Source organism: Perognathus longimembris, chromosome 13, assembly GCF_023159225.1.
Source record: "Perognathus longimembris pacificus isolate PPM17 chromosome 13, ASM2315922v1, whole genome shotgun sequence".
Classification (NCBI taxonomy): domain Eukaryota; kingdom Metazoa; phylum Chordata; class Mammalia; order Rodentia; family Heteromyidae; genus Perognathus; species Perognathus longimembris.
In genome coordinates this window covers 12,160,582-12,175,398 of record NC_063173.1, presented here as the reverse complement: position 1 = coordinate 12,175,398, position 14,817 = coordinate 12,160,582, and positions in this window count along the sequence as shown.

The window sequence follows — 14,817 nt, the reverse complement described above, 5'->3', positions numbered from 1 at the left end:
CAGTGTGCAGTGATGCTTGTCTCAGAAAATGGCTCTACTATGTACTCCAGCATCCAAGCTGGGGACTTGAGCCTGTCCCAGCACATATGCCTGTGGTGGTCAAGCATATCAGCCCTATTGTATACTCAAAAGAAGCTTCCTCCCTCCCTCCCTCCCTCCTTCCCTCCCTCCCTCCCTCCCTCCCTCCCTCCTTCCCTCCCTCCCTCCCTCCCTCCCTCTCTCCTTTCCTCCTTTTGTTCTTTGTCCCTTCCTTCTTTCTCTTGAGACAGAGTTTCACCACATAACCCAGGCTGGCCTCAAACTCACAACCTCCCTGCCACCACCTTCCTAGAGCCAGGATTACAAGCATGAACCACCATACTTAGAAAAATGTGCTATGCTCTCTTCCTACCATCACACCATTGTCACTGCATCTTCTACCTTTCTCAACCATCTTATTCCATGAGCCAACAAGCCAGGGCACTGAAGGCATAACAGAAAACCACATGAGTCTGAGCCTTGGATGGTATGTCCAAAGTGCTGGCAGGAAGTAACTAAACGTAAGCCATGCTTGTTGAGTGATTCATGGTGAGGCAGGAAATATTCCTGAATGAGAACACCCAGGATGGCAGGAAGTAGCCACCAGGAAGAGTATTCCATGCTGGAACTAGTGTTAAGATAAACCTAGCCACGTGTGGCTACACAGGAGCAGGTTGCTTGAATCCTCTTGGCTCTTGGTGCCCTGCGGGGAGACTTGGGAGCCAGAGAGGCCACCTCTCTGCAGGTGCTCCCTGTCACACAGTGGGGGCAAGGTGGGGGGGTGGGAACAGCCTGAGAAGCCTCCATAGTGTACAATGGAGGCTCAGGAAGCATGCGTGCCCTCTGATCCCCTGTAGAAGCAGGGGAGGTGTGTTCTCTCTCTCTTTCCCTCCCCGCCCCCCACCCCCAGATTCACTTGTTCCCCAAATATCCATTGGGCCTTTGATGTGGATGAGGATCTGCTTTGGATGCTAATGGATACCCTCGGGACAGAAGGTGCTCAAACCTGACCTCAAACAGGTCCTGCCAATGAGGAAGATAGGTAATAAATGAAAACAAGAGCCTCAAGCTGGAAGCTGGGCTGGCCAACTGAGCAGCTGCCTTCCCTGCCTTCAAGGCTCTGCCTCCCATCTGTTTCACTCCCTGCCTAGTTCCTGTTGCCCCAAGCCACTCACTAGGTAGCCCTGCTTCTTGAATGCCTAGAAAACGGTGACCTGGGGAGGATGCCAGCTGCACCCAGGCCACCCCCTGTGTGCTCAGCCTGAGGCTTCGCATCCTCTACCTACCATGGTTCCATCTCCCTCTCCTCAGAGCACTGCAGTGAATGCAGTGTCCCGCGCCCCGTGCTGGCCTCATTCTTCCTGATGTCCTGCCTCCCTCACTCGGACACTCTGGCCCCAGAGTTTCCAAGGCAAGCACTGCTCCTGTTTCCAAAGAGACTTTTCTTTCTTCTTCCCCTTAGGAAGTCTTCCTTTTCCTCTTCTTCTTCCTCCTCCTCTTCTTCCTCCTCCTCTTTCTCATTCTCCTCCTTCTCTTCCTCTCCAGGAACTGAGCTGCCAACGCAGTTGATTATTCCCAACTGGACAATGCAAAGTGGGGGAGCGATTCGAGCGATTCTCTGAATCACCACATCAGACAACAGCAAATCAAGACAGTGGTCTCCTCTGCAGACAGTGTGTTGAAAGCGGAGTGCTCCCCTGTAGATGGCTACATTATTAGCTCAGTTCCTAAACTGTGTTCCTTGGAATATCAGTTAAGAGGGTGCATGCAAACAAAAAAACAACCCCCCAAACCCCACATTGAAATGACTTGGAGAAACTTGGAGTTAATCCAAGATAAATAAGATTTCCATTATGCAAGGCCTCCCAAGTTGAATATGCACTGGTAGAAGGATTGCGGGAACTGTCTCCCAAGCCCCTTTGGTGCATGAATCCATGAATATGAGACGGTGCAGTAAAAAAGGAAGCAAAGATGAACTAACCACTAAATCTGTTAATTGATATAGAACATTCTACTAGGGAAGGCTGTGGAGTAAAAAGAGGGGCTAGAATTTACACAGGATTGAAAGGCTAACCGTTGACAAGGAAAGGGAGCTCACAGAGAAGAGAAAACACACTTTGAGAAATACTGTCCTAGACTAGTGGATTGCTCCACAGTTTATACTTGCCTCTGTCCTGGCATTTCGTAGCGAGGTAGGAATACCAGGATGGACATTGGCTTCTCCCCAGCTCCGCTTCTTTCTAGCTGCTACCATTTTTCACCAGGATTCTATTGACGGCGAGTGACAGTCATCAGCAGGTGTTGTTTTATTACTCTCATAACCATGGCTCCTGAGGTAAATGTTTCCAGGATGGAGTTGCCCTTAGAGAAACCACTTCCTCTCTATTTCCTACTCTCCATCTTCAGCATGTTTTTTTATCTCCCCTCAAAGTCATAGGATAGCTATGATAGCTCCCAGCATAACACAGAGAAACGGAGAAACCCAGGGGAAGGCCATCTCCTCTCACTATGTCCATACCATTTATTTGTAGCAAGAAAAAGGTTTTGCAGATGCTCTTCACACACATATCTGCTGAGGTCCTCACAGGCTCCAAGGCCTAGTAAGCTGACCAATCCTCCGGGTGTGTATAGAACTGAAGGGTTCTGGGCATGCAGGAAGTAATAAGGAATGAACCACATGGCTGCCCAAAGCCAATCATTCCACTGGGGAGGAGAATTAGTGTCAGTGGAGTAGATGAATTTGGACCTAGGGGCTAGAAAGGAGGCCCTCTTTTCTGAATACAGAGCCATAGACACTCAACTCCTTCCCTCTATTCCTTCCTTCCTTCCTTCCTTCCTTCCTTCCTTCCTTCCTTCCTTCCTTCCTTCTTTACTTCCTTCCATCCTCTCATTCTTGCTGTTTCTTTTGTTTGTTTCTTTTTTTCATGCCAGTACTGGGGCTTGAACTCAGGGCCTGCCCCCTAACTTTTTCAGCTAAGGTTGACACTTTGCCACTTGAGCCACGGTTCTACTTTCAGCTTTCTGATGGTTAGCTGGAGATGAGAGTCTTACAGACTTTCCTTTTTGTGCAGGCTTTGAACTGGGAACCTCAGATTTCAGACTTGTGAGTATCTAGAATTACAGGCCTGAGTCACTAGTGCTTGGATTGCTTTTTTTTTTTTCTTTTTCTTGAAACACTGTCTTGCTATATACCTTAGACTGTCCTCAAACCCCAAATCCATCAGCCTCAGCTCACTGGTTTCTGGGATTACAGGCACACACCACTCCACCCAGTTACAATGATGCTTTAATCACAGCAGCTCACATGAACATGTGGGCTTGTGCCATGTACTAAAGCACACTTTCCTCATGGAAAATTTCCCCAGAAGAGGCTTCTCCCAAAACACATGATCAAAAAAGTTCCTTGTCAGCTGGGTGCCAGTAGCTCACACCTATAATCCTAGCTACTCGGGAGGCTGAGATCTGAGGATTTTAGTTCAAAGCCAGCCTTGGCAGGAAAATCTGTGTGATTCTTATCTCCAATTAACCACCAAAAAGCCTGAAATGGCAGAACATTAGCCTTAAGCCAAAAAGCTCAGTGTAGGGTCCTGAGTTCAAGCCCCAGTACTGATGCTCTCTCCCTCTCCCTCTCCCTCCCTCCCTCCCTCCCTCCCTCCTTGTCAACGGTTAGCCTTTCAGTCCTGTGTAGATTCTAGCCCCTCTTTTTACTCCACAGCCTTCCCTAGTAGAATTGTCTACGTCATTTAACAGAGTCAGAAAATTTCCAGCCGTGGTTAGTTCATCTTTGCTTCATTTTTTATTGCATGGTCTCATACTCTGCCAGGCCAGCAAACCTTGTCTGTAGGAAGTGTACTAATGCCTCCATGTGGGTATCTCTTCTGATATTTGTGATACTTATATCAAATACTTTCTATTTTCTGCTCCTCCTCCTTCACCTTCTCTCCTCCTCCTTTTCCTTTATCGTGTGTGTGTGTGTGTGTGTGTGTGTGTGTGTGTGTGTGTGTGTGTGTATCCTAGGCTTGAACTCAGTGCCTGGTTGCTGTCCCCTAAACTGTTTTGCTCTATCATTTGAGTCACAGCTCCACTTCCAGCTTTTTGGTGGTTAATTGGAGGCAAGAGTTTCTTTTCTCCCTGGACTGGCTTGGACCCATGATCCCCGGACCTCAGTCTCCTGAATTTAGCTTGGATTACAGGCATGAGCTGCCAGTGGCTGGCAAGTAGTCCATCTCTTACCACAATTTGCTTCCCTTTTTCTTTCAGCAGAACTTTGGCATCCGGGAACTCAGGCAGAAAACCTCCTGGAGGCATCTTCCACATCAGATCATCTTTGACAGAACAACTCTGAGCAGCCAGTACTTTCCACATTGGCCCTTCCCTGATTGCCAGTTACGTTGTCTTTAATGTTAAGAATGTCTATCTTGGGGCTGGGAATATGGCCTAGTGGTAAAGTGCTTGCCTCGTATACATGAAGCCCTGGGTTCGATTCCCCAGCACCACATACATAGAAAACGGCCAGAAGTGGCACTGTGGCTCAAGTGGCAGAGTGCTAGCCTTGAGCAAAAAGAAGCCAGAGACAGTGCTCAGGCCCTGAGTCCACGCCCCAGGACTGGCAACAAAAGAAAAACAGAATGTCTATCTCCCCCAAAGTAGCTTCCTGGCTCAACTCCATGAACTGAGGCTTTCTATCGTTTATCACCCCCATGAGCTTGCCTTCCCTGATCATGGACCTCTCTCATCCAATATCCTGTAACTTGCAAATGTAACCATGGTCCAGTGGCCCGTCTGAAACCAATAGGCCTCCCAGTCAGCCAAATGAGCACCTTCGCTAATGTGTTTAAAGATACATCGATGACAACTTCTGTTCATCATTCGCCAAGTAGCTACTTCCATTTTTCTTTCTCCACAATGTCTTGTTGTTGATCCACAGGGTGTGGAATTGCTTGTTTTCTTTCATTTATTTATTTGTATTTGCTTTGTTGTTGTTTTAGAGGTGACATACATCGGGGTTACCTTTGCCTATGTCAGGTGACGGGCACATCTCCTTTCACGCGGCATTATCTGTACCCTCATTCTCTCCCATTCCCTCCCTCCCATCTCCTTCACGTGCACCAATGCTCAGCGCAGCCAGTGCGCTCCGCTGCAGCACTTTTTCACCCGTGGTAGCTGAATTATTTAACAGCCCCCTCTTCCACCTTTGTTTGTATTTCACAAACTAATATGCTAATATCACAAGCGTGTAGTGGCACATGCTTGTGATCCTAGCACTCAGGAGAAAGTCGGTGTGGACCAGTAAAGTTAATATATATATTTTCTAACTGGATGGTCAAATTGTATGGGTTATTTTGTTTGTTTTAACATCAGGACAGATTATGCCAAAGCTACTGAGACAGCTTGGCAAATAGAATAGCACACACCTGCCTTCCAGGAGATAATGATGATATAGCTCACAAGATTAGAAATCCTAAAGGTGTTTGCATAGTTCGTTCTTGTTTCTGTTCTCAAACAAGAAAGCCTTCACGTTCTGTTTGATCTCACGTCTGAGTGGTTACATCCCAGGTTAAAATACAGCAGATGAGTCAATATCACTGACAAACCATGGAGCTGCAAGTTGAATTATGTTTCTTTCTATGAGTTAAACGCTTCCTTCACTGGCAGTCCTTGTTCAAGTAACCTAATCTGTTTGTACAAATGCCACAGTGCATACAAACCCACCCAAGGAGACCAGCTACACCTGGTAAGTGTCTACAATGAGCCAGGATTTGGATTAGACTAAAATCGATCAAATACCACTTTTGCAATAATAACAAGCTAGCTGTGCATTGGCAGGAAAGATGATACTTATCTCTAAGTGACATGATGCTTACCTTGGACTGGACGGACACCTGGCTTTGTTTACCTCTCCAGCCTCTCCAGTGCCTGGCCAGGAACAACACACAGTATTTTTTAAATTATTATTATTATTATTACTTTGTCGGTCCTGGGGCTTGAACTCTGGGCCTGGGCGTTATCCCTTAGCTCTTCAGCTCATGGCTAGTGTTCTACCACGTGAGCCACAGCACTACCTCCGTTTCTTTTCGGTTAATTGGAGATAAACAGTCTCATAGACTTTCCTTCCCGGGATGGCTTTGAACTGTGATCCTCAGATCTCAGCTTCCTGAGTAGTTAGGATTACAAGTGTGAGCCACTGGTGCCCAGTGAGTATTTTTGTCAACAAATACACGTTGAACCAATTAGTACATTCCTCAATTGACTAATTAATTAGTGTTGTACATTTCTGTGAGCCACCCCATAGGGGCAAGACACTGCCCTCCACCACTCCTGTACACCACCCAAATTCTCCTTCCTTCCTTCTGTCCTGAGGCTTGAACTCTGGGCCTGGGCACTGTCCCTGAGCTTTTGTGCTCAAGGCTAGCACGCTACCACTTGAGCCACAGCGCCACTTGCAGTTTCTTTTTGTAGTTTTGGGTAGATAAGACACACCAACTTTACTGTCCAGGCTGGCTTTGAACCATGATCCTCAGATCTCAGCCTCCTGAGTAGCAATGCCTAAATTTGACGGCACCCAAATTCTTTCTCAGGAGGGCTCTGGGCTAGCACTCAGGAGGGCCTGTTTGAAGCACACCCAACAATTTAGACTATCATGGAAAACTATTCTCCGAATAAGAGTGAATATAAAATAGGGCATTTGTGGTCACTGAGAAGACTCAGGGATGTGAAATCATAGGTCCATGAAGCGGAGGAGTAGTTTTTGTTAAGGTGGAATTTTCCAGGGTGATATTTCAAAAATGAATTTGATAATACTGTAATAGAAATGTGGTCAGCTTTCTCTGTCTGGCTTCTATATGCTCTAATCGTGGCGAAAATCATTTGGCATGGGAGTTGCGTTGGCATGTGGGAAACTAGTCTGTCATGATTGATTCTCAAGGCAGGTCGTGCTGGCTTGGTTCTACCCTGAACGTGATTTCTTTTGATGAGAGGCTGACAGTTCATCAGGCGGACATCGCTCTGTGGAGCGGACTTTCTGTTGAATGAGGTGATTCTTGCATGACCACAATTACCACTGAGATATTCCCGCAGATAGGTAGGGCAGCCCGGCTTCCACAAGCGATACAATCACTCTCGTTGGATTTTTAATAACAAAGACTAAGATTTCATTTAAGCATTCAATATTGTTGGGTTTTTTTTGGCTGAATGCATACTGTCTTGTACTCTTCTTTTTAATTGTTATTGTAAAAGTGATGTACAGAGGCATTGCAGTTATTTAAATCAGGTAATGAGTACATTTCTTTTTGGACAATGTCATCGTTCCCTTGGTCTCTCCCAGCTTTTCCCTCCTGTCCCCACCCACAGGTTATATAGTTCATTTTCAACATAGTGTCTAGGGAGTCCCACTGTGCGTTTGTTTGCCCTTTGTCCCTCCATTTCTGTGCCCACCCTTACCCTCCCAAAGACAGCTAAATGGACAAACAAGACGAAAAGAAAAGAAAACAAAAGCAAACAACAAAGAAAAAAACCTTTTGTTTCAATTTCCTAGAGTTTGTGTTGATAAATATTGCTCTTATGCTCTGTATGGGTGAGGAGAATATAGAACTAAACAAGACTGTTTTCTCTTCAAGGCATTCAGGTCGCATGGAAGGAAACAGGCAATTATGACCAGCAAGATTTACTGTGAGAGAATTGCATCCATCAGGATTCTCAGTCATCCAGGCATACAAGTTTAGGTAAAAAACAAAACAAGACAAAAACAGGCTTAGTGCAGCTACAGAGCCCAGAACACAAACAAACAAGCAGGGATGACGTGGCCAGCCAGACTAGAGGAATTGGCTAGTGGAAATGACATCACAGCCCCGTCAGCTGTAACTTGGCACCTATATGCAGCATTAAGTCTTAGAAACTCCTCCCTGGGGATCTCTGAAACACGCAGACACTTTTTTGGTGTGTGCCAGTTCTGGGGCTTGAACGCAGGGCCTGAGTGCTGTTTCTTAGCTTTTGTGCTCAACGTGAGTGATCTGCCATTTGAGCCACACCTCCACTTCCAGCTTTTTGCTAGTTAACTGGAGATGAGTCTCACAGACTTTTTTTTTTCCTGTGCTGGTTTAGAACCACAGTCCTCAGAGCTCAGCCTCCTGAGTAGCTAGGATTGCAAGTGTGAATCATCAGCGCTTCGTTATACCCAGACACTTTAATCACGGTCCCTTCTGGATGATTCTATCTACCAGCATGCAGTCATCAAGGCCCATGATTTGTTTTCCCTTCCACAGCTGATCAGGGGCACCTTCTTGACAGAACTTCAGTTACACGTGAAACAAACCCAAGCGGTGGGGGAGTTGGGAAAGTGTCATTTTCATTTTCCAATCCTGAGTGGAGCTTGAAGTTGCTGACTGAGAAGAACAAAACCTGCCAGTATGGGACACGGGCAGGAACTGTGGGCCAGGCTGCTACCGCCTTCGCTCTGTCTTTGGATCTGTGTGTGGGTTTGAAAGTTCCTGCGTCTTCCTGGGCCTCAGTTTCCCCATATGACCCTGACTCTGGAGATGTCCCTTAAGCTCCATTTGCTCTGAGGGAGGCTCCTGAGCTGAGATGGGCCTCAGTTTCCCTTGCTATAAAAAGAACAATCTGACCTGACCTTTCATCTTTTTTTTTTTTTTTTTTTGGCCAGTCCTGGGCCTTGGACTCCGGGCCTGAGCACTGTCCCTGGCTTCTTCCCGCTCAAGGCTAGCACTCTGCCACTTGAGCCACAGCGCCGCTTCTGGCCGTTTTCTGTATATGTGGTGCTGGGGAATCGAACCTAGGGCCTCGTGTATCCGAGGCAGGCACTCTTGCCACTAGGCTATATCCCCAGCCTAAGAGATTTTTTAAAAAATCTTTTTCTCCAAGCAATATTAAGAACAAACAAGCTGGGTGCTGGTGGCTCACAGCTGTCATCCTAGCTACTCAGGAGGCTGAGATCTGAGGATCACAGTTCAAAGCCAGCTCAGGCAGGAAAGTCTGTGACTCTTACCTCCAATTAACCACTGGAAGTGGTTAATTAAAACTGGAAGTGGTTCCCAGTGGTAGAGCGCTAGCCTTGAGCTGAAGAGCTCAGGGACAGTGCCCAGGCCCAGAGTTCAAGTCCCACAACTGACCAAAAAGAGGAGGAGGAGGAGGAGGAGGAGGAGGAGGAGGAGGAGGAGGAGGAGGAGGAGGAGGAGGAGGAGGAGGAGGAGGAGGAGGAGGAGGAGAAGAAACAACAAGGGGGGCCCTGGCAGTGTGGCTCCTGCCTGGTCTGCCCTTTCTGTAGCTGCTGCTGATCCCCTCACTTGAACATGTCCTCCCAGCTGAGGACCAGCCACCCTGCTTGAGGAGCTGTTAGAGTGGGACCTGGCCCTGGGCATGGACTTTGGGGTGGAGTGCATGCAGGCTCTACCAGTCCCTAGTGGGGTGTCCCTTGCTAGGTCTCATGACCCCTCAGAGCAACTGTTTCCACATCTATAGAAGGGAATCTCTGGTAAGAAATGGGATAGACACAGGACAGCGCCCTAACTTGCCTTCTATACATCTTGGCTCAGCTCAGGCCACTCCTTCCTTTCTCCCTGAAACCCCTGCCATGATCCTGAATCCAGACACCTTTGGCGATGCCCAGATGGCTGTCAAGAGTCCTAGGAGCTGGCCCAGGGGGTGGGGGGAGCACTGGGAAACTTCCCTGCTTCTCTCCTCTCCCGCCTTATTCTCCCTTCCTATTCTCCAAAAGTTCCAGTCCATCCACCCCAGCCCAGCGTAACTTCCAACTTCATCAACTCATGCCACGCTGGGAGCTGAGCCAAGACTTGAGCAGCAGCCCCCGAGAGCTCTGCGTGAGGCAGGTGCCAAATTACAGCTGGCGGGGCTGTGATGTCATTTCCACTAGCTAATTCCTCTAGTCTGGCTGGCCACATCATCCCTGTTTGCTTGTTTTTGTTTTTGGCTGTGTTGCTGCACTAACCCCCCCCCCCCCTTTTTTGTTTAAACCTAAATTTGTATGCCTGGATGACGGGGAATCCTGTTGGATGCAATTCTCTCAAGGCTGCTGCTGGGGTCTGGCCGGCGATCTGGGCCAGGGGAGTCTTCAGACTTGGAAATATATTATTCTCCTTATATACCCATTTTGGAACTTCCAAGCCCTACCTCCATTGTTCCTGAGGGTCTCTGGCTGCCAGTTTCTCCTGCATAAAGCATGCCTGTTGTCACTTTAACCATGCCTACATGTCAAGCGAGCTACTCATTTTCATTCATCAATGTTCTCTACATGCAATCAACATGCACCATCTTATGCCCTAGATGATAAGGATGATGATGGTGGTGATTTTGCTGCTTATACTGGAACTTGAACTCAAGGCCTAGATATTTCCTCTTAGCTGTTTTGCTTCAGGGTGATGCTTTACCACTTACTTATTCATACCTCTATTTCTGGCATTTTGCTGGTTAATTTGATATAAGCGTCTCCTGGATTTGTCTGCTTGGGCTTATTTCATCTTCAGATCTTAGCCTCCTGAGTAGCTAGAATTTCAGGCATGATCCATGGGGCTATATATATATAAATAGCCAGGAGTGGTTCTATGGGCCATAGGGCATATAGATATTATATAATATATTGCATATTATATATATATATATATATATAATTTAGATGTCCAGTGGGGCTGCCCACATTCCCATGAACCATGTCAAAATTGCAATTTCCCACATCCTAGCTGACAGTTGACATCATTTTTCCCTCTAGTTTCTGCCAGTTGGATACACATTCATTTCTACTTCTGTTTCTCTAGAAACCAATGAGTTTGAGCAGCTTTTCCAAATCCTTTGAGTTCCTTTTCTATAAATAGCTTATTCTAACGATTTCTCCCTATTTATTTTTCTGTTGAGGTTGCTGTCTTCTTGTCGGTTAGCAAGAATTTCTTATGTACTCCAGATATTAGCACCTGTCAGCTTTAAGCATTGCAAATAACTGCTTCCATTCTATTAGCTCTCTATTAACTGTACCCATGGTAGATGTCACTCAACAGATACCCACAATTTCAGTGTAATTGAATTTGCAAATTGTTTTTTTATGGCTTATCTTCCATGCATTCAAAGTCAGTCCACATCTCTTCCTGTTATCCTTATATTTTTATTGTTCATCTGTGTATATGGTGATGTTAACTAACAACTCGTTTTTTTTTTTTAATTCTTACCTAGATTGTAGTCCAACTTTTTGTTTATTTATTTATTTCTGGTGCCGGTACCAGGGCTTGAACTCAGGGCCTCACAAGTTCCTGTGGCTTTTTCTGCTCAAATCTGGCACTCTATTACTCTTTCTCCTGTGATCCACTTTTATTGTGGGCCTGTAGTTTCTGTGTATCCTCATCTCTGAGGTCTCTCTATTCTGTTCATTGGTTTGGTAGTCTATATCGTAGTATATAGGAGTAAGATCCCACAGTGTAGCCCTTTGAACAATTAACAAGTAGTTCAACACAGTGAATACCAGGAAGCTGAAACATGTCTACCATGGGGTAGACCCTAAAAGAGTGGGGAGGGGGGGGTGAATAAAAAGAGGAATGGTGGGTGAACATCACCTTAATACTCAATGTGCACACTTGAAAATTAAACTAGGAGGGCTGGGAATGTGGCTTAGCAGTAGGGTGCTTGCCTAGCATGCATGAAGCCCTGGGTTTGATTCCTCAGCACCACATACACAGAAAAAGCCAAAGGTAGCGCTATGGCTCAGGTGGTAGAGTGCTAGCCTTGAGCAAAAAGAAGCCAGGGACAGTGCTCAGGCCCAGAGTTTAAGCCCCAGGACTGGCAAAAAAGCCAAACAGCAACAACAACAAAACTGAACTAGGAAATGTGAGGCAATGGGTAGGATGGGACAGATGGAAGGATGGGATGGTGGGAGGGATGACTATGATCAAGATACATTGAACACAGGAACTGACAGGTTTTTAACCCTTTCCTACAATTATTTGACGAGAACTATTACCAAGTATAACCCTCTTTTAAAATTTATTTTGCTATTGATAGACTTTTCTTTTTCCATTTATATTTCATAGAAGTATATTGAGTGGCTAAAGGGAGTGAGCGATTCCACAATTATATTATATTAAACATCTAGATGAATTTGAAGATTAGATTAGCTTTTTTTTTTTCTGATCTTTTTTTCTTGAGCTCTGGGCCTGGGCGCTGTCCTTGAGCTTTTGTGCTCAAGGCTAGTGCTCTAGCAATTGAGCCTCGGCTGCTTCTTCTTCTTCTTCTTCTTCTTCTTCTTCTTCTTCTTCTTCTTCTTCTTCTTCTTCTTCTTTTTCTTTTGTACTTTAGAAGAGATAGAAGTCTCACAGATTTTCCTGCCCAGGCTGGCTTTGAACTGTGATCTTCAGTTAGGATGACAGGCATGAGCCACTGGCACCCAGCTGAAGATGAACTTTCATTAATATTAATTTATCCCATCCAGAGCATGGAATAACTTGTCCACTACTCATTTAATCTTCATGTTTCCTATTAGAGTTCTGAATTTTGACCTGAAAATAGCATGTGTACTCTGGCATAAGTCAGTTTCTGAAAGACTTTATAGTTTTTGTGGCTTAAAAAAAAAAAATCAGTTATAGAGCTTGAACTCAGGGGCTGGGAACTGTCTCTGCGCTATCTCTCAAGGCTAGCACTCTACCAATTTGAACCACGGCACCACTTCATGTTTTCGAGTCATTAATTGGAGATAAGAGTCTTATGTATTTCTTGCTTGGGCTGGCTTTGAACCCTGATCCTCAGATCTCAGTCTCTGAGTAGCTAGGATTACAGGCATGAGCCAAAAACCCCCGGCTGCTTTCTGGTTTCTATTGCTGTTTTGAGTAATATACTGTTGTTAAAAGTGACGGAAGGGAATCTGAGAGCCCATAAATGCTGAGTTATAATCCTTACTCCAACTTTTAAGTTATGCTTTTAAAATTTATTCTTGCTGAAAAGAAAAACACTATTAATTTTTTATCACTTTTCCAGTAGTATCAAAGAACTTTCTTATTTCTAACAGTCTGTTGATCCTTTTTGTTTTCTACTTAGACGATTACATCATCCATGAAAAATTCAGTCTCATATGTTTCCTTCAAAATGTTTCTTTTATTTCTTTTCATTTCATTGAACATTGATCAAGACCTCTGCTCTGGCAAACCAGGGGTGATGATAGTTTTTGTTTTTGTTCACAAAGGGGATATAGTGACTAAAATGCTTGCTGAAGATTTTTGGAATATTACCTTTTCTAAATTAATTCATCATCAAATACCAATTTGTTGAATTTTTATACATAGCTGTCAACATCAAATGCTATTTCCATATCAATTGAAATAATCATAATTTTGCTCAGCAAGTCTATTAATATAGTAAGTTACATTGGTAGGTTTTCTAAGAAAAAAAACAAGTGCTTCATTTCCTTGGGGGGGGATTTCCATCTGATATGATTCATTTTAGAACACTTGGCTGTATCTGATTAAGCTAGTATTTCATACAGGAGTTTGAATCAAAGTTGAGAGGTGAAACTGAGCTAATCTTGCATTCTAATTTTTTTTTTAATCAAGAGCAGATTAGTTCCATAAAATGAGCTGCCAGCTTTACTTCCTTCTGGAATAGTCTATATGGATTAGAAACTAATCACTCTTTTAAAAGTTAGTGAACTCATTTGCTCACTATGTAGAAAAGGAGTTTATTGAAAAGAGTAAGTTTTTATCTACAATGTTATTCCTTTAATATATGCTTTGGAGCCGATGGCTCATGCCTGTAATCCTACCTATTCACATGATTGAGATTTGAGGATCGCCAGTCCAGGCAGAAAAGTAAAAATTAAACAAAAGTTATCTCCAATTTAACCAGCAAAAACCTGGAAGTGAAGGTGTGGCTCAAGTGGTAGAGTGCCAGCTTCAAGCAAATAAGCCAAAAGAGAACATGAGGCCCTGAGTTCGTCTCAGTACTGGCACAAAAAAAGATACCTATTTGTGCAAATTTTATGTGCTGTGGATTTTATGTATTTTCTAGAAATGTATTCACTTCATCCAGATTTTCCATTGCAATTATTATGTTTTTATTTTATTTTACTTATTTTTAACTTTCATTATGCTTTTTTAACTTCTAATTTTTATTTTATATTGAATACATTTGCATCATCTCTCCTTTTTTAATTTGTTTTTTTGTTTTTGTTGCCAGTCCTGGGGCATGGACTCAGGGCCTGAGCACTGTCCCTGGCTTCTTTTTGCTCAAGGCTAACACTCTACCTCTTGAGCCACAGCTCCACTTCTGGCTTTTTTCTATATATGTGGTGCTGAGGAATCGAACCCAGGGCTTCATGTATACAAGGCGAGCACTTTACCACTAGGCCATATTCCCAGCCCCTTGGCTTTTTTTTCAGTTGTGCTAATCTCTTCAGAAACCAAGATTTCCTGAGCCCCAACTTTACTTTTTCTTTTCTTTTTTAATTTTCTGACCCAACAGTAGGCTTTTCAACCATTTCCATTATGCTTTTGGCTCCCGAGTCTCACTTTAATCCTGATTAAAGCCAGCAATAACTATGTTGGGTTACATTGAAACTTCCTCTGCTAGATTAATTTAGTCCATCACCTTTTAAACTCTGGTTCCCAGCTAAGTTTTAGGGCATGGGCAAAATATCAATATCAATATCTATATCTATATCTATCTATCTATCTATCTATCTATAGATAGATAGATAGATAGATAGTCACAGTGTATATAAATGGCCTCTAGTCCAATTCTCAATAGTCTTTGTTTCCATGAGCACAGTCTTTACCGTCCACATTCCTGTCAGCATTG